The 19,245-nt window shown below is 32.4% G+C and overlaps 1 non-coding gene across 1 annotated transcript; it reads right to left on the bottom strand.

The window, feature by feature from the left end:
* Nucleotides 1-3,864: 3,864 nt before the first annotated feature.
* On the bottom strand, nt 3,865-3,936 carry TRNAH-GUG. Its single transcript has one exon. It is a non-coding gene; the product is annotated as a tRNA-His (tRNA).
* Between the last annotated feature and the right edge of the window lie 15,309 nt (nt 3,937-19,245).

The raw sequence follows: 19,245 nt of genomic DNA on the forward strand, positions 1-19,245 counted from the left end.
TGACTATCACATACTCATCATATATAGATCAACAAATATGTATCAACATATATATGTATCTACAAGAAATGAAACTTTATCTTATATAAATGAATTAAAAATGAAGAAAAACAACTCATATCATGAAAATAAAAATTAATCGCTATCATCATCTGAAAGAGATAATTGATCATCTGCATTACTATCAATTTCAGTATCTTTATCTTCATCATTAAGAAAATTTTGAGTAACCCTAGCCAGCTCCACTTACGCATTTGACATATTTAAATGTATGCTCAACATCTAATCTACAAAGTTGGGATATCTCTAAGTCTTCACCAACTATTGAAGTTGCTTCATTAGATGAAATAACTTGGTTAGTCTCAATATTAAAATTATTTCCTGATTCAATTCCTTCAAATACTTCATCAACTTCAATTACTTCGTATATTTCTCGATATTAAACCTTTTGCACTACCTTCTAATGGCTTCCACATTTTATATCATTTAAATAATAAACTTGATTTGCTTGGTTGGACAAAATGAATAGGTCATCAACTTACCATGTTTTAAAAGTGTCAATACATAAGATACCAAACACTTCAACCATTGATTTCTTTTTTAGATTATATTGGAACCATTCACACCAGAATAATTATACTTTATACTTAAGAGTGTAAAATAGTTGAACAACATCCTTCAATACTCCCAAAAAATTTAAATTATCACCCTATTAGATGATGGTAAGCTAATATCGCTATTTTGAGTAGTTCTGCAAGAATCACGAGACCTCATATGATATCAAATACCATTTGCAATGCAAGCATCATACAATTGAACTTCAACATTAGGTCCCATTGCTAAGTAGTACAACTCGTTTGTGATATCTGAATTTGTTAATTCTTTAACTTTATCATTCTATCACTAAACCATTGTGAAAAATCTCTCTCATGATATTGCATAAGTTAATTTAAATGAACTTTATATGTCAACAACTGCAGATGTTTGCTGCATAAATAAATATTTAAATTATAATTTTATAATGAAATATAAATAATAAAATTATATAATGTAAAAAACTTACTTCCTATATTGGTCAACTTCTTTACAATTGTTGAGAATATACCAATATACTTTCTTATACAAAGTCAAAGGCAATTTCATATTACGTTGGTTGTCAAACACTTTTGCTTGTTGTGAGAAGACACTTAAATTGCATGTTACTGGTTGAGCATCTTTATTTCGTTCTGGCCTACTAAATCTTATCTCAATTTGATTCATATATAAAGAATTGAAAGTCAATGCCTCATTTAAAATATACCCCTTTGTAATAGTCATGTCTTGCTTTATTATGAACATATCTTTTTATTCTACCCAAATATCGTTCAACGCATACATCCATCGTGACGAAACAGGTCTAACTAACATTGCTTCACGGGGTAAATGAACTACCAAATGAATCATAATGTCAAAAAATGTCAGAGCAAATATTCATTCCATCTTACACATTATGAGATTATTTCCTCCTCCATTTTATATAAGTCCACTATATGTAAATATCTTGTAGTTATCTTTTTGAAAAAAATCACATAACTCAACTAGTGTGCACATATGTCTTTTGGAAAAAAATTTCGTACAACCACAGGAAATATTCTCTACAACAAGACATGACAATCATGTGATTTTACTCTATGTAATTTTTCATTATTTGTATTCATATTTCTAGATATATTGTAGCATATCCATCAGGTAACTTCACATATTCTAAAATTTGACAAAATTCATATCTTTCTTCCAATGTCAATGTGTAACTTGCATATGGTTTACTAAATTTATCTCCTACTTTCTTTGAAAGCAATTCACTTCTAATCCTCATATCTTGCAAATTGAACCTTGCTTTAAATGTATTTTTTTTTTTTACTTTCCATCTATATTAAATAATATGCCAAGCAAAGCGTCATAGATATTTTTTTGTAATGTGCATCACATTTAAATTGTGTCTCAACTTTAAATCTAGTCAATACTTTAACTCAAAAAATATAGACTTCTTTACCCAATTTATATTATAAAGATCCTTGTCACTTTTTACTTAATATAGGATGTTTATTGAATGTTACCTGAGGTAATGCATCTAACTGTGCAAAATCTCATAACCACTAAATCTTCATGGTGGTTCGTCTTGTTCAATCTTTCTATTGAAATTCTTATTTCCACGCCATGGGTGCTGCACATTCAAGAATCGACGGTGGCATGTGTAGCATATTTTACTCCGTAATCTTTGATATTTAGTTTCATTAAGATATACTGGACCTGCTTTATAACCCTTTGTGCTCCATCCAAATACCGTTCCATATATTGAACAGTCATGAATGGTCCACATCACAGCAACATGTAATTGAAATAGTTGTTCAATCGATGCATCATATGCTTCCACCCCATCATCCCATAGCTCCAACAGTTCATTGATCAAAGGTCATAAATATACATTTATTTCTTTTCTAGGTGATTTAAGCCCAGGAATTAAAAGAGACATAATGAAGTATGATAGTTTTATCATTTTCCATGGTGGTAAATTATAATTCACAAGTATAATAGGTCATATACTATACAAGCATTTGACATGTTTCCAAACGGATTAAAACCATCAGTAGCCAACCCTAAACAAATATTTCGTGGATCACTAGCCAACCATCAGTAACTTTAAGATCATACAATAACAATTTTATCATTGTACCAAGAAAGATTTTAATAGGGAGGGATGATCTTTTTAAAAAATCCTAATCATTATGAATTCTCCTAGAACAACCAATAAAAATTAAAACTTCAATTTTAAATTTTATTAATTTAAATCATATCAATCATGTATACTAAAAAAATGACCAAATGCAAGCATGCTTGTGAACAACTTGTGGGAAATTAAAACAATATTTTCAACAATTAAAGAAGTTGAAATGAAACGGTTCTATGCTCAATCAGGGTTTTTAAGATGTAGGTTTTGTCTTTCAAATGATTAATTAAGTATTTAAGGGTTAACTTTTAGCTGTGGTGTATTGCATAAATTTTGTTCAAGTAAATTGATCACTCTGAAAACTTTGACCGCTTGTATGAACTTCCGTGAAACTTTTTAGATTTACTTAGTAATGGTGAAATAATTATGTAGACTAATCGGTATTAATCAATTCAAACAACTGAATACTTGTTTGAATTAAAAAGAAAAAATAATTTGAATGATCTTTCCTGAACTATAGAATGCGTATTTAAAATAAAGAATAACATTGATCATTCCCATTAGAATTTCCGTTCCTTCTAGGTGCTATTACTTGAAATTTTATTAAAAAATAAAGTAAAATATAAAGTAATAGGAACTCTACATCTATGACATTGTTTAAAAAAATCTTTTGACGATTTATTTTTATTTTAAATAATAATAATAATAATCTATCTAATTATCTAAAAACCCTCATATTATTTTGCAAAATGAACGGTGAGCAATAAGAAAAAAAAGCAATTCAGATATTTTGAATGATCTTTCCTGAACTATAGAATGCGTATTTAAAATAAAGAATAACATTGATCATTCCCATTAGAATTTCCGTTCCTTCTAGGTGCTATTACTTGAAATTTTATTAAAAAATAAAGTAAAATATAAAGTAATAGGAACTCTACATCTATGACATTGTTTAAAAAAATCTTTTGACGATTTATTTTTATTTTAAATAATAATAATAATAATCTATCTAATTATCTAAAAACCCTCATATTATTTTGCAAAATGAACGGTGAGCAATAAGAAAAAAAATAAATTCAGATATTTGATAAAAGAAATAAAAGCAATGTAGCAATAAATTAAGAGATATGATATTTTATAAAAGAAATAAAAAGCAATGTGGCTGCTGGGATTCGAGCCCAGGTCTCCACGGCCACAACGTGGAATTCTCACCACTAAACTACAGCCACAGAGATGGCTATAAAGCTATTGTAATATTAAAATATATAATATAGAAGGTTTTTATTTTCTACTGCCTCGTTGTAAGATTTCTATTCCAAATCATCTTTACCATTTTCGATAACCGTGTCCATATATGAGAATTAAAATTGAATTTTATTTCTCATATAGAATAAAAGCCTATAGAATCAAAATGGTTTAACAAAAGAAAGAAAAAAAAAGAGGCTAGTATTGTTACTGTTAAAATCTAAATCAAAAAGAAAGGAAAGAAATATGGATAAAGGCCTAAGTGCAAGTTGACTTGTTATAACTGTGGTAAGAAGGGTCATTTTATTCAGGATTATATTGAGCCTAAAAAGATAGATCCATCTTTATCTTCTTTCCATGAACATTATGTTGCAAGTACAGTGTTATATGTGGAGTATCATCAGGTACTAGATGAATGTAAGAATTGAAGTTAAAAGAATTGACACTTACAAACTCAACCTACGGGGTGAACGAACTTTGTTTCTACATAATGTCCTGTATGCTCCTAAGATTCGATGGAATTTGGTTTTCGTCACTTGTTTTAGAGTCGAAATGTGCTAGAGGGGGTGAGGGTGAATAGCTCGTCGCGCTTGTTGCACTACAAAAAAACATAAATTTGGGGACAAATATTTGGAACGAAAATTATTCGTCCCAAAATTGCGACAAATTTAGGGTCGAAAACAAATTTCGACCCAAATAACCAACGAAAATTGCAACAAAAAAAATTTGTTTCAAATTTGCAACAAGAAACAATTTCGTTGCTAAATTCGTCGCCAAATCTGGAACGAATTCAGAATTTGTCCCAAAATCTAGGACGAATCTAGGATTCGTCCCAAAATCTGGGACGAATCTAGGATTCGTCCCAAAATCTGGGACGAATCCAGGATTTGTTCCAAAAATGGTATTATTTTAAAAAAAAGACAATCAAATATCGAAGGCTTATATCTTGACCTAGAGACATCAAAATTTGATGAAACAAGTTTCTATGCATTCGTATCATTAATTTGATCGTAAATATGTCACAAAACATATTTTTTAAATAATATTTTAAGTGATTCAAATTTTTAATACCAAATTAGGTCAAATTGGAATTAAAAAATTCCAAAAATAAATATATTTGGTAAAAAATATTTTTATAGATATATTTATGATCAAGACAATGATACGAATGCATAGAAATTTGTTTCATCAAATTCCGATGTCTCAAGGTCAAGATATAAGCTTTCGGTCTTTAATTTTATTTTTTTAAATTATTTTAAGTTTTGGGACGAATCCTGGATTCGTCCCAAAATTTGGGACGAATCCAGGAATTCGTCCCAAAGTTTGGGACGAATCTCTGGATTCGTCCCAAAAATTTAAATATCTTTAAAAAAAACAAAATGGGACGCCTTATATACGAACTTAGAGACATCGGAATTTGATGAAATAAATTTCTATGCATTCGTATCATTGTCCTGATCGTAAATATATCCATAAAAATATTTTTTACCAAATATTTTTATTTTTGGAATTTTTTAATTCCAATTTGAACTAATTTGTTATTAAAAATTTGAATCACTTAAAATATTATTTAAAAAATATGTTTGGTGACATATTTACGATCATGGCAACGATACGAACGTATAGAAACTTGTTTCATCAAATTCCGATGTCTATAGGTCAAGATATAAGCTTTCAGACACTAATTTACAACCGTTCACTACACAACACCTTTTTAGCTAATAGTAACCTATATATGTATTAAAAAAATATATACCTAGAGACATCAGAATTTGATGAAACAAATTTCTATGCGTTCGTATCATTGTCATGAGCGTAAATATATCCATAAAAATATTTTTTACCAAATATTTTTATTTTTGGAATTTTTTAATTCCAATTTGACCTAATTTGGTATTAAAAATTTGAATCACTTAAAATATTATTTAAAAAAATATGTTTGGTGACATATTTACGATCAGGGCAACGATACGAATGCATAGAAACTTATTTCATCAAATTCTGATGTCTATAGGTCAAGATATAAGATTTCAGACACTAATTTACAACCGTTCACTACACAACACCTTTTTAGCTAATAGTAACCTATATATGTATTAAAAAATATATACCTAGAGACATCAGAATTTGATGAAACAAATTTCTATGCGTTCGTATCATTGTCATGAGTGTAAATATATCCATAAAAATATTTTTTACTAAATATTTTTATTTTTGGAATTTTTTAATTCCAATTTGACCTAATTTGGTATTAAAAATTTGAATCACTTAAAATATTATTTAAAAAATATGTTTTGTGACATATTTACAATCAGGGCAACGATACGAACGCATAGAAACTTGTTTCATCAAATTCCGATGTCTCTAGGTCAAGATATAAGCTTTCGGTCTTTGATTTAATTTTTTTAAATTATTTTAAGTTTTGGGACGAATCCAGAGATTCGTCCCAAAAATTTAAATATCTTTAAAAAAAAAAACAAAATGGGACGCCTTATATACGGACCTAGAGACATCGGAATTTGATGAAATAAATTTCTATACATTCGTATCATTGTCCTGATCGTAAATATATCCATAAAAATATTTTTTACCAAATATTTTTATTTTTGGAATTTTTTAATTCCAATTTGAACTAATTTGGTATTAAAAATTTGAATCACTTAAAATATTATTTAAAAAATATGTTTGGTGACATATTTACGATCAGGGCAACGATACGAACGCATAAAAACTTGTTTCATCAAATTCCGATGTCTATAGGTCAAGATATAAGCTTTCAGACACTAATTTACAACCGTTCACTACACAACACCTTTTTAGCTAATAGCAACCTATATATGTATTAAAAAATATCTACCTAGAGACATCAAAATTTGATGAAACAAATTTCTATGCATTCGTATCATTGTCATGAGCGTAAATATATCCATAAAAATATTTTTTACTAAATATTTTTATTTTTGGAATTTTTTAATTCCAATTTGACCTAATTTGGTATTAAAAATTTGAATCACTTAAAATATTATTTAAAAAATATGTTTTGTGACATATTTACAATCAGGGCAACGATACGAACGCATAGAAACTTGTTTCATCAAATTCCGATGTCTTTAGGTCAAGATATAAGCTTTCGGTCTTTGATTTAATTTTTTTAAATTATTTTAAGTTTTGGGACGAATCCTGGATTCGTCCCAAAATTTGGGACGAATCCAGGAATTCGTCCCAAAGTTTGGGACGAATCTCTGGATTCGTCCCAAAATTTGGGACGAATCCAGAGATTCGTCCCAAAAATTTAAATATCTTTAAAAAAAAAACAAAATGGGACGCCTTATATACGGACCTAGAGACATCAGAATTTGATGAAATAAATTTCTATGCATTCGTATCATTGTCCTGATCGTAAATATATCCATAAAAATATTTTTTACCAAATATTTTTATTTTTGGAATTTTTTAATTCCAATTTGAACTAATTTGGTATTAAAAATTTGAATCACTTAAAATATTATTTAAAAAATATGTTTGGTGACATATTTACTATCAGGGCAACGATACGAATGCATAGAAACTTGTTTCATCAAATTCCGATGTCTATAGGTCAAGATATAAGCTTTCAGACACTAATTTACAACCGTTCACTACACAACACCTTTTTAGCTAATAGCAACCTATATATGTATTAAAAAATATCTACCTAGAGACATCAGAATTTGATGAAATAAATTTCTATGCGTTCGTATCATTGTCTTGATCGTAAATATATCCATAAAAATATTTTTTACCAAATATTTTTATTTTTGGAATTTATTAATTCTAATTTGACCTAATTTGGTATTAAAAATTTGAATCACTTAAAATATTATTTAAAAAATATGTTTTGTGACATATTTATGATAAGGGAAATTATACGAATGCATAGAAACTTGTTTCATCAAATTCCGATGTCTCTAGGTCAAGATATAAGCTTTCGGTCTTTGATTTAATTTTTTTTAAATTATTTTAAGTTTTGGGACGAATCCTGGATTCGTCCCAAAAATTTAAATATCTTTTAAAAAAAAAACAAAATGGGACGCCTTATATACGGACCTATAGACATCGGAATTTGATGAAATAAATTTCTATGCATTCGTATCATTGTCCTGATCGTAAATATATCCATAAAAATAATTTTTACCAAATATTTTTATTTTTGAAATTTTTTAATTCCAATTTAACCTAATTTAGTATTAAAAATTTGAATCACTTAAAATATTATTTAAAAAATATTTTTGGTGATATATTTACGATCAGGGCAATGATACGAACGTATAGAAACTTGTTTCATCAAATTTCGATGTCTATAGGTCAAGATATAAGCTTTCAGACACTAATTTACAACCGTTCACTACACAACACCTTTTTAGCTAATAGTAACCTATATATGTATTAAAAAATATATACCTAGAGACATCAGAATTTGATGAAATAAATTTCTATGTGTTCGTATCATTGTCATGAGTGTAAATATATCCATAAAAATATTTTTTACCAAATTTTTTTATTTTTGGAATTTTTTAATTCCAATTTGACCTAATTTGGTATTAAAAATTTGAATCACTTAAAATATTATTAAAAAAATATGTTTGGTGACATATTTACGATCAGGGCAATGATACAAACGCATAGAAACTTGTTTCATCAAATTCCGATGTCTCTAGGTCAAGATATAAGCTTTCGATCTTTGATTTAATTTATTTTAAATTAATTTAAGTTTTGGGAAGAATCTTGGATTCGTCCCAAAATTTGGGACGAATCCCTAAATTCGTCCCAAAATTTGGGATGAATCCATAAATTCGTCCCAATTTTAGGGACGAAATTGGGAACAAAAAATATTTGTTCCTAAAAACCCTAGATCTAACTCCCAACCCGATTCTTTTTCCCTTCTCTCTTTTCTTTCCTCTCTCTCCCCCGTTCCCCCTTCTTCCCATCTGCGATTTCCAGCTTTCGGCCACATCTCCGACCGATGACGGCGTGATCTACGACGATCGGCGGTGGAAGGTTTTCGTTTGGTAAGCAAAACGCTCTCAGATCTCTCTCTCTCTCGGCGTCGCTGGACTCCCTGCCGGCGCGGGCTGGCCGCGTCCAGGCGCTGCCTGGCCGCCGCTGCCGGTGGCGGCAGTCCGCTGCCTGGCCGGCGTGTGGCTGCCCGCTGCCAGGCGATGGCTGGACGGCGTATGGCTACCGCTGTGCACTATTTTGGCAGTTGGTTGGACTGTTTATGGCTGCCGGAATTTGACCATTTTATCAGTTGTTTAAGTTAATATTCAAATATTACTGTCTGAATTGATAATGTTCTTTTGTGCAGGTCTCATTTTGGCGTGATCTCAGTGTAGTTGAAGACATATTTGTTGACTTCTTTTCGGTATTCTTAAGTTCTTTATTATGCATTTACTTTATATATAAAGTTAGCTTTAAATAATTTTATTATAGTTGATTAATTACGTTCCATCTTTTTGATTAGCTGTTGTTTTTTGTTTTGTCCTCAATGATAAGATTTATCTATAGTAACTTTTAATAATGTTTAACTAAACAGTTGAATTCAGGTAAAATGCAGAATGAGCGAAGTTGGATGTATAACAAAAATTTGCCTAATCGTCAGGGGTTAACTCCTGAGTTTATCACTGGACTGAGGCAATTTTTAAATTTTGCATCTACTCAAGTTATGTATATGGATGGCAAGAAGATAAGGTGCGCGTGTAGAAAATGTCACAATGGGAAATTTTTACCCACCGATAAAGTTGAAGAACATCTTTGTAGATTTGGTTTTACTCCGAATTATTATAATTGGACAAGTCATGGCGAACCATTCATATCTGATGAGGATTATGGACGGAATTTTCAAGCCTCTGCTAGTGGGGATCAGAGTTATTATGAACAATTCAATCCATATCAGAGGATGGTAATTGATGCAAGTTGTCAGAATTATATTCCCGAGACGCTTGGTGCAAGTTCTAGTTTTCCTCCAACAAGTGAACAAATGTTTGCCACTAATACATTGCCGTTGGAGGAGCCTGATGTACCAGGTCTGGATGAAATATATTACAAATTTCAAGAAGTATTGAGTGTTGCAAATGAACCATTATATTCCGGTTGTGACAGTCAGACTAAATTATCTCTCACATCCAGATTATTAAATATAAAGGCAGATCATAATATGTCGCAAGATTGTTTTAATGATGTTGTTCAAGCGTTTAACGATACATTGCCACGTGATCACAGTTTGCCTCTTGATTTTTACAGTATGAAAAAACTGGTGAAAGATTTAGGTCTTCCAGTTGAAAGAATTGATGTTTGCAGAGATGGTTGTATGTTATATTGGGGAGATGATGCAGAAGTAGAGGTTTGTAAATTCTGTAATCAAGATAGGTATAAGACAACCAGGAGTCAACAACGACGTAAAGCACACAGCCAGTTGTTTTATTTACCTTTAACTCCTAGATTACAAAGATTGTATGCATCAAAGGCAACTGCGGAACACATGACTTGGCATGCAACTCATCAAACAGAAGAGGGTTTAATGTGTCATCCATCAGATGCAGATGCTTGGAAAAATTTTGATAGAACATATCCAGATTTTGCAAAGGAGACTAGAAATATTAGATTATGTCTCTGTGCTGATGGATTTGCTCCGTTTGGTAAATCAAGAAGAAATTATTCTTGTTGGCCAGTTATTTTAACGCCGTATAATCTTCCGCCTGGGATGTGCATGAAAACACCTTATATGTTTTTAACATTGGTTGTACCAGGTCCGCAAAATCCAAAAAAGTTAATAGATATTTATATGCAACCTCTGATAGCAGAACTTAAACAACTATGGGATGAAGGTGTTCCTACATACGATGTTCATTCTAACCAGATGTTTATATTGAAGGTTGCTCTTCTTTGGACCATAAATGACTTTCCAACTATGGTATGCTATCAGGTTAGAGTCTGCTGGGATCTTGGGATGCCCAATATGTATGGAGAGATCAAAGTCATTCAGATTGAAACACGGAAAGAAACCAAGTTATTTTGATTGTCATAGGCAATTCTTACCAACAAATCATAAGTTCAGAAAGAATAAAGATGAATTCACTAAAAATAGGATCGAAAGAACACTTCCGCCATTGAGATTGACTGGTCAAGATATTTGGTACAGAGTGCATCACTTTCCCTCTGTTATTGAACAACCATATGGTACAAATTATGAATATGGGAGTACACATAAATGGACTAAACGAAGTATATTTTGGGATTTACCGTATTGGTTTAGTCATTTGATACATCATAATCTCGATGTAATGCATATTGAGAAGAATGTTTTTGATAATCTGATAAATACTGTGATGGATATCACCGGAAAAACAAAAGACAATCTCAATGCAAGAAAAGATATGCGACTCATATGTAAAAGACCCACTCTTGATGTCGATGAAAATAGTAGAGGACCAAAGCCAAAGACAATTTATACATTAAATAAGGATCAAAGACGTGTCCTATGTGAATGGTTGAAATCTTTGAAATTTCCAGATGGGTATGTCTCTAATCTTGGAAGATGTGTTGATATGAAAGAATGGAAGTTAATTAGTATGAAAAGTCATGATTGTCATATCATAATGCAAAGGCTGATTCCTATTGCTTTTAAGGAACTCTTACCACAATTTGTATGGGGAGCGATTACGGAGTTAAGTATTTTCCTACATGATATTTGCTCAACAGTTTTGAAACGTTCACACATGGAGAAGTTAGAGAGAGATATTCCAATCATTTTGTGTAATTTGGAAAGAATATTTCCACCCTCTTTTTTTGACTCCATGGAGCATCTTTTGGTTCACTTGCCATATGAGGCCAAAGTTGGAGGACCCATTCATTTTCGGTGGATGTATCCATTTGAAAGGTAGAGTGTCTTATTTGTATAATTCGAATGTTTGAATGAAAAAAAAATATTTCTACTCCTGGATTATTTATATATATATATATATTTAATATAATTTTATATATCTTCAACAGATTCTTATATCATTTGAAGAAAAAGGTGAAAAATAAAGCACGAGTTGAAGCCTCTATTGTTAATGCATACATTGTGGAGGAAGTCACCACTTTTGCATCATATTATTTTGAACCTCATGTTCAATGCAAAAGGCGAAGAGCGGGCAGAAATGATGAGGGTCCTATTGATCCAAATGTTACCTCATTTTCAATTTTTAACTACCTTGGTCGACCAAGTGGACCATGTAAACAAAGATACTTAACTGGTAAAGAATGGCGAGCAGCCCAAACATATATTTTACTAAATTGTCCAGAAGTATCATCATATTACGAGTAAGTATATATTTTTATTTTTATTTCTTTATTTTTTCAATTATTTGTGTAACAATATGTTTTTTTGAGTAGGATATTTACCAACTTATATTCTGAATTATCGGCACAAGAGTTCGATCGATTTTGTGAAGAAGAATTTGCTGCATGGTTCAAATCATATGTAAGTAAAAAATCTATATTTGTGTGATACATATGCATACTTTTAACAATTTGTGTTTTGACCTTAGGTTCAAGCTAATAAATCTCACCTTGAACAAGAATGGCTAATCCATCTATCATGGGGTCCAAATTCATGCGTACGCACTTGGCCAGCATATTTCATAAATGGATATAATTTTCATACTCAAGACTATGGAATGGGCAAGAATACCATGAATAATGGGGTGTGCGTATCGTCATCCAATGAAGGAGGTCCAAGTAATGATTTTTATGGTTTGTTGGATGAAATTATAGAAGTAGAATACCCAGGACCACAAATGCAAGTTATATTATTTATGTGTCGCTGGTTTGACCCTGTTAGAGGGATGAAAGTGCATCCACATTATAATTTAGTTGAAATAAATCATAAGAGATTTTATAAGAGATATGAACCATTTGTGTTGGCACAACAAGCAATTCAAGTATTCTATTCTTCATATCCGAGTTTGAAACGCGATAAGATTGATTGGTGGGTTGTTTGTAAAACTAAAGCACGAAAAAAAATTGAGGCACGTTGGGAAAACATTGCATATCAACAAGAGGAAGTTTCAAACACCTTTCAGACTGAGGAATATATTATTCCAACTTTACGAGATCCCAACGGTGTAGTAATCAACGTAGATAGAAGTGAAATTGATGATGATGATGATGATGATGAGGAGGAGGAGGAGGAGGAGGAGGAGGAAGAGGAAGAGGAAGAGGAGGAGGAAGAGGAAGAGGAGGATGAGGATGATAATGACAATGATGACTTTGATTTTTGATGATGGGTAAGTTTTGTTAGCTTATTTAAAGAAATTTCCCATATTTTATTGTATATACTGTCTCTTTTATAATTTGATTTACTTTATCTGTTAACACATTGTATTTATTCCTACAGGTCATCGAGGTCACATTTCATAAATTTCCCTCCATCCTTTTCCAGAATCTTTACATAAAAATGGTAAGTTTTTAATTATCCTTTATTATGTATCAGATCTGTAATTAACTTTATTAAATTATTGAAATTTCCAGCATATATTTCGACGTGGTGGACGTAGACGGTGACCACAGGACCAGACACATCCATCACCTGCCAGTGAACCTATGCCACCCCCTACTCAGGCAGGACCATCCCATGTGTCTTCTCCACCGGCATCATATTCCCCTGTCAGTGTACCTATGCCACCCCTTCATCAGCCGAGCCCATCTCATGTACCTTCTGCACCGGTTTCATATTCGCCGCCGCAAGTACCATACCCAGAGCAGTTACCTGTCCACTCAGATCCTCCTGACTCAGCAAGAAACTCATTTGCTGAGTTTAGGAATGATAAAGCTCCTTTAGTCCCCATCGGTGATTTATAAGTACTATAAAATATTTTATTTGTTAGGCCTATCTTAATTATTTAACATCGTTATTTTGTAATTTAAATCAGATTTGAAAATCCGGTACTAGTTGTTCAAGAAATAAATAGGATCGTGAACAACCATTGGGGAGGGGATTCTTTGACATATTCAAGCACTCCACCAGCCACAAAACAACTTTGGTGGAGCGAGTTCAAAGTAAATTTTCTTAACTTTACTTCAATTTTACAGTGATTATATAATAAAATAAATTTCTATTTCAGCGCTTAAATAATTGGGACCCGAATGACGAAATGGAGATACGAAGAATATTTAAAAAGAAATGTGGCGATCACATTAGACATGTATTAAGTCACGCAAAGAGTCGGCGGAAAAATAAACTTCATCACTGAAGAAAATTGGGAGAGGATCACTCTATTTTGGGCAACGGAGGAAAGTAAACAAAGGAGTGACCTGAATAGAATGAATCAATCTCACAATTCTGGTGACTCAAGTGCTATATATGCGGGAGGCTCCATTAACATAGATGAGCATAGACGGAGAATGGTAATAGTTTCACTCTTTCACAAATTTTTAATATATATCAAATTATTTCGTTATTTGAAATAATGTTTTTTTAGACCAAGGAGACAGGGAAGGAGCCTTCTTTCATTGATGCTTTCACTCGCACTTTTAAAAAAAAAGATAACACATGGAGTGGGGCGAGAGCAAAAGCAGTCAAGGTTGGAATTAATTTTTATTTTACCTTAATATATGGTTTAAATTTAATTATTTACCTACCATTATTGTCTTAATATTATATGTGTTTCTATTATATCTAATCAATATCGTATGTGTTTTACAAAACAGGAAAAATATGATCAACTCGAGCTAGCTCAAACATGCTCACAAGCTGGCATCGATAGTCAGGGGTCTGAGGAGTCTGTTGGCAATAATTTGAGTTTATGGTTAGAGGCCAGTGGAGGACCAAAAGGGGGAAGGATATTGGGGATGGGTTCCTTGAGTAGAACCCAAAGATTAGTTGGAACTTCTTCCTCCACATCAGCACTTACGACCCAAGTAAATACCTTGACTGATGAGGTTAGCCATCTGAAGGAAATAATTTCGCAAAGAGACCAAGAAAGGGTGCAAAGAGACCTAGAACGGGCTAATTTGGAGAAAGATATTAGAGAAATGCGCCGACAACAAGAATTTATCATGCAACACCTTCAGTTGAGCTCCGCTCAATGTCAGAATCCTCCCAATGATGACGATGATGATGCCTACGATGATAACGATGATGGCGGTGATGATTTTTGATAATTTTAATAATGTATGATGATTTTTTTTTCTTATGTTTACTGCTTTACACATTAATCAATGGTTTTTTAACTTTTCAACTCTGCCATTTGTAGGTTAAGTCTGTTGTCTTCTTGCACTGTTCCACTGTCAATGTATGAGATGACTTATCTTTGACGTAGACTAATCTATATGATTCTTAGTTGTGTACCAGTAACAAAATTAAAGCATAATTAGGCAATATGAATGAAGTCTCTAATACTCTGACTTTATTTTTTTCCTGATTTGATAATGTTGTTTGTGCAGGTCTCAAGTTGGTCTGATCTCAGTGTAGTTGAAGACAACTGTATTTGTTCACCTCTTTTCGGTATTCCTAAGTTCTTTAATATGCATTGACTGATCTATATATAAAGTTAGCTTTAAATAATTATGTTATAGTTGTTTAATTATATAAAGTTAACTTTAAATAATTATGTTAAAATTAGCTTTAAATAGTTGTTTAATTGTGTTCATTCTTTTTGATAAGTTACTCTTTCTTGTTTTGTCTTCAATGATAATGATGCATAAAAGTTCTGAATTTGATCTATGTATAGTTTCAAAACTATATAGATACATAAAAGTTTTATATTTCATCTAGAATTACATTACACTATTCTAAAATTCTTTACTAGATAACGATGCATCCTCCTACCTTAATATTTTGTAAAGAGTTGTTAAAAATGTGCTAAAGTTATTCATATGAAATTGTCAACTAGTTAACACAATGAAATGAACAATTATTTTAAACATCCTTTAGTTTACATTAAATATCAACCAAAGACAAAACTATAAATTCAGCAAATTAAAATGAAAAATAAAGTTAACTAAGTGAGAAAATTTAAACCCTAATATCATACTTCACAATATCTCTCTCTCTTTTTCTCTATATGATGTGTCAATTATATTAGGTTGTATCGTAGTTACAATACATGTACTTAGCTTCAAAATAATTCTTATAATTTTATTTACCGTTGTTATGACATGGATGATTCATATCGTTGGTAACTATGACTTTTATTATAATTAGGGCTTTTATTAGAATGTTTAAGGAATTTCATATTTATGTTTTGTTTCCAATTATTCTTTTTACATGGCCATATCGTATAATATTTACAATCTTTCTTGTTAGACATGATCTAGTTTATTTGTTTGTTGTTATGTAGGCAAAAGAGATTTGATGGGGATCAAAGATTTTGTGGCACATGAAGATGACTATATGTATTCTTAGTGTTGTTGGTTGGATGATGGATTTATAAAACATTGGGTTGTTGAACTTTGTATCATATTTTCTAGTAGCTTGAACAAGATGGATATTGTAAACTTTGTTGCAAACTTTATACTTCTTGAATTATGAGTTGATCGATGTGTTGAATGTTAAATTTGTATGTGTTGAATGTTAAATTAGGATGTGTTGAATGCATATTATTTGTTATTTGAATTTGGTTTGTATGTATTTGGATTGTATTGCAGAAAGAGATTGAAGCTGGAAAAAATTATTTGAAATAGGGACGAATTTGGCAACGAAAATTATTTGTCCCAATTCTATCGTAATTTGGGACAAAATTATTTTCGTCCCAGAATTCGTTCCAGATTTTGGGACGAATCCACAAAATTCGTCCCAAATTTCGTCCCAGAATCTGGGACGAATTGTGGATTCGTCCCAGATTTTGGGACAAATTTTGGGACGAATCCACAAATTTCGTCCCAAATTTCGTCCCAGAATTTGGGACGAATTCTGGGACGAAAATTTATCTGGTGTGCAATGAACTTGGCAAGTTTTTGTTGCGAAATTCGTTGTCAGTTTTGCAACAAATTTATTATTCGTTGCAAAATTAGGAACAAAGATGGCAACAAAAATAATTTTATCACCGAATTTGTCCCCAAATTCGTTGCAATATTAGGGACAAACTTGGCAACAAAATATAATTTGTCACCGAATTCGTCCCCAAATTTGTTGCAAAAATCAAGACAATTTTGGCGAAAAATTTATGTAAATTCGTCCCTAAATTTGTTCCTAGGTTTGCAACAAAAACAGTTTTCGTTGCAAATTTCTATACTTTTTTGCAACGAATTTGGGGACGAAAATTTTTTTCGTCGCCAAATTCGTCCCCAAATTCGCAACAATCCATAATTCGTTCCAAAAGTTAGTATCAACCATTTTGGGACGAAAAAATTTTCGTCCCAAATTTTGTCGCAAAAATTTTTGCAACGAATTTTTTTTCAAAATTCGTCCCCAATTTTGTCCCGAAATCCTTTATTTTTTGTAGTGTTGATGTGCTTCTTCGATGATGAGCAGCGGAATAAACAATAAGAAACATACTCACAACACTAACACAAGGATTTACTTCGTATCCACCTCAAGAAGAGGTGACTAATCCAAGGATCAACACATGACTCGCTCTACACTAATGAAATACTCCTTCTCGATTGCAGTCGGAGGCGGAGAAGCTTCGTATAAACCCACACAACAAAACTACAACACACACAAGAAGAAAATACAAGGATACAAAGAAAAACTCTTTCTTCTTGCTTACTTGTTGCTTGTTGTTGCCTCTCGAACCTTGGAAGTGTAACAACACTTATCTCCAAGAACCTTCAAGAACTGGCTGTGGAAGTGTGGAGAAGCTCGTGAGAATCAGCGCTAAGATCGTTTGTCGTCGCTGGAGAAGAATTGCGAAGAAGACACTCGCCAATGGTTATAACCTGCGCAACGGTCTAATCCCAATCGATTGAATGACTCTCAATCGATTGGGGAGGCTTTGAATCGATCGGCTGATCAATTCAGAGCGCCTCTGTGCTCTCTGGAAATAGCCTGAATTGATCACCTGATCGATTCAGCTTTTGTACACGATTTCCAGTTCCCCAATCGATCGGCCGATCGATTGGAGGTGCCCAATCGATCGGTTGATCGATTAGGAACGCTTCTGTGCGCGCGATATAAGCTCTCAATCGATCGACCGATCGATTGGGCCACTGCTTGTCGCAACACAGCCCCAATCGATCGGTTGATCGATTGAACCCCTGTTCAATCGATCAGCTGATCGATTGGTCTCCCTTTGACTTGCTTAAACCAAGTCTAGGGTCCCCAATTTCAACATCTGATCAACCGTGACCTGTTAGAACATTATGCCTAGCATCCGGTCAACCTTGACCTGCTAGGACTTCTTCACCAAGTGTCTGATCAATCCCTTTGACCCACTTGGACTTTTCTTCCACCAGATGTCCGATTATTCTTGACCCATCTGGATTTCCTTTTTGCAAGTATTCAGTCAACCCTTTGATCTACTTAGACATCCAAACACCAGGTGTCTGGTCAACTTTGCCCCTACCTGGATTTCCACGTGTCTGACTTCACTAATCAGGTCTTTCCATCTGCCTAACTTCACTCACTATGACTTCCCATCTGCCTAACTTCACTCACCAGGACTTTCACCTAGTTTCATTCACTAGGGTTTTCACCTGACTTCACTCACCAGAATTTTCCCTGTTGGTTGATACTCGAAAAACCTACTGGTTCCTCTGTACAAAAATTTTGTACAAGGTCTGAACCTTTTCCTAACTACCATGTGTTCTTTAGAAATTAAACTTGGAATCGCAAACAGAACTTAACATTATTGATTCTAAATTTAACTTATCTGTTCTTAGAGGTTTAAACTTAGATCGCAAGCAAAGCTTAAGACTATTGATCCAAGTCAGACCCATGTTACAAAGTTGATTAAATAATTATTTCTTAAATCGGCTCCCAGGTCAAACATGGTGAGGCATTTGACCTTCTTGGGTATGAGATCATCCACCACTTCCTTGACAAAGCCTTTTAAAGAAATTCAATATTTAATCTACTTATGGTAACCCTAGGTTTAACCACTAAGAACAATCGAATCATAAGATCGAAAAAGAAAAGAAACACAAATCGAAAAACAAATTCGAAATCTAGAATCACTAGCCTCTTGTGTTTGGAATTCATACAAAGAAAACTAGTATGATGCGGAAAATAATTACTAGTTATATCTTTCTTTGTATGCAACAACCTCTTGATCTTCTACTGTATTCCTCTTCTTATCTCGGACGTCGTGTGGGCGACGATCTTCTAAGATGAG

Source organism: Zingiber officinale, chromosome 8A (assembly GCF_018446385.1).
Source record: "Zingiber officinale cultivar Zhangliang chromosome 8A, Zo_v1.1, whole genome shotgun sequence".
NCBI lineage: Eukaryota > Viridiplantae > Streptophyta > Magnoliopsida > Zingiberales > Zingiberaceae > Zingiber > Zingiber officinale.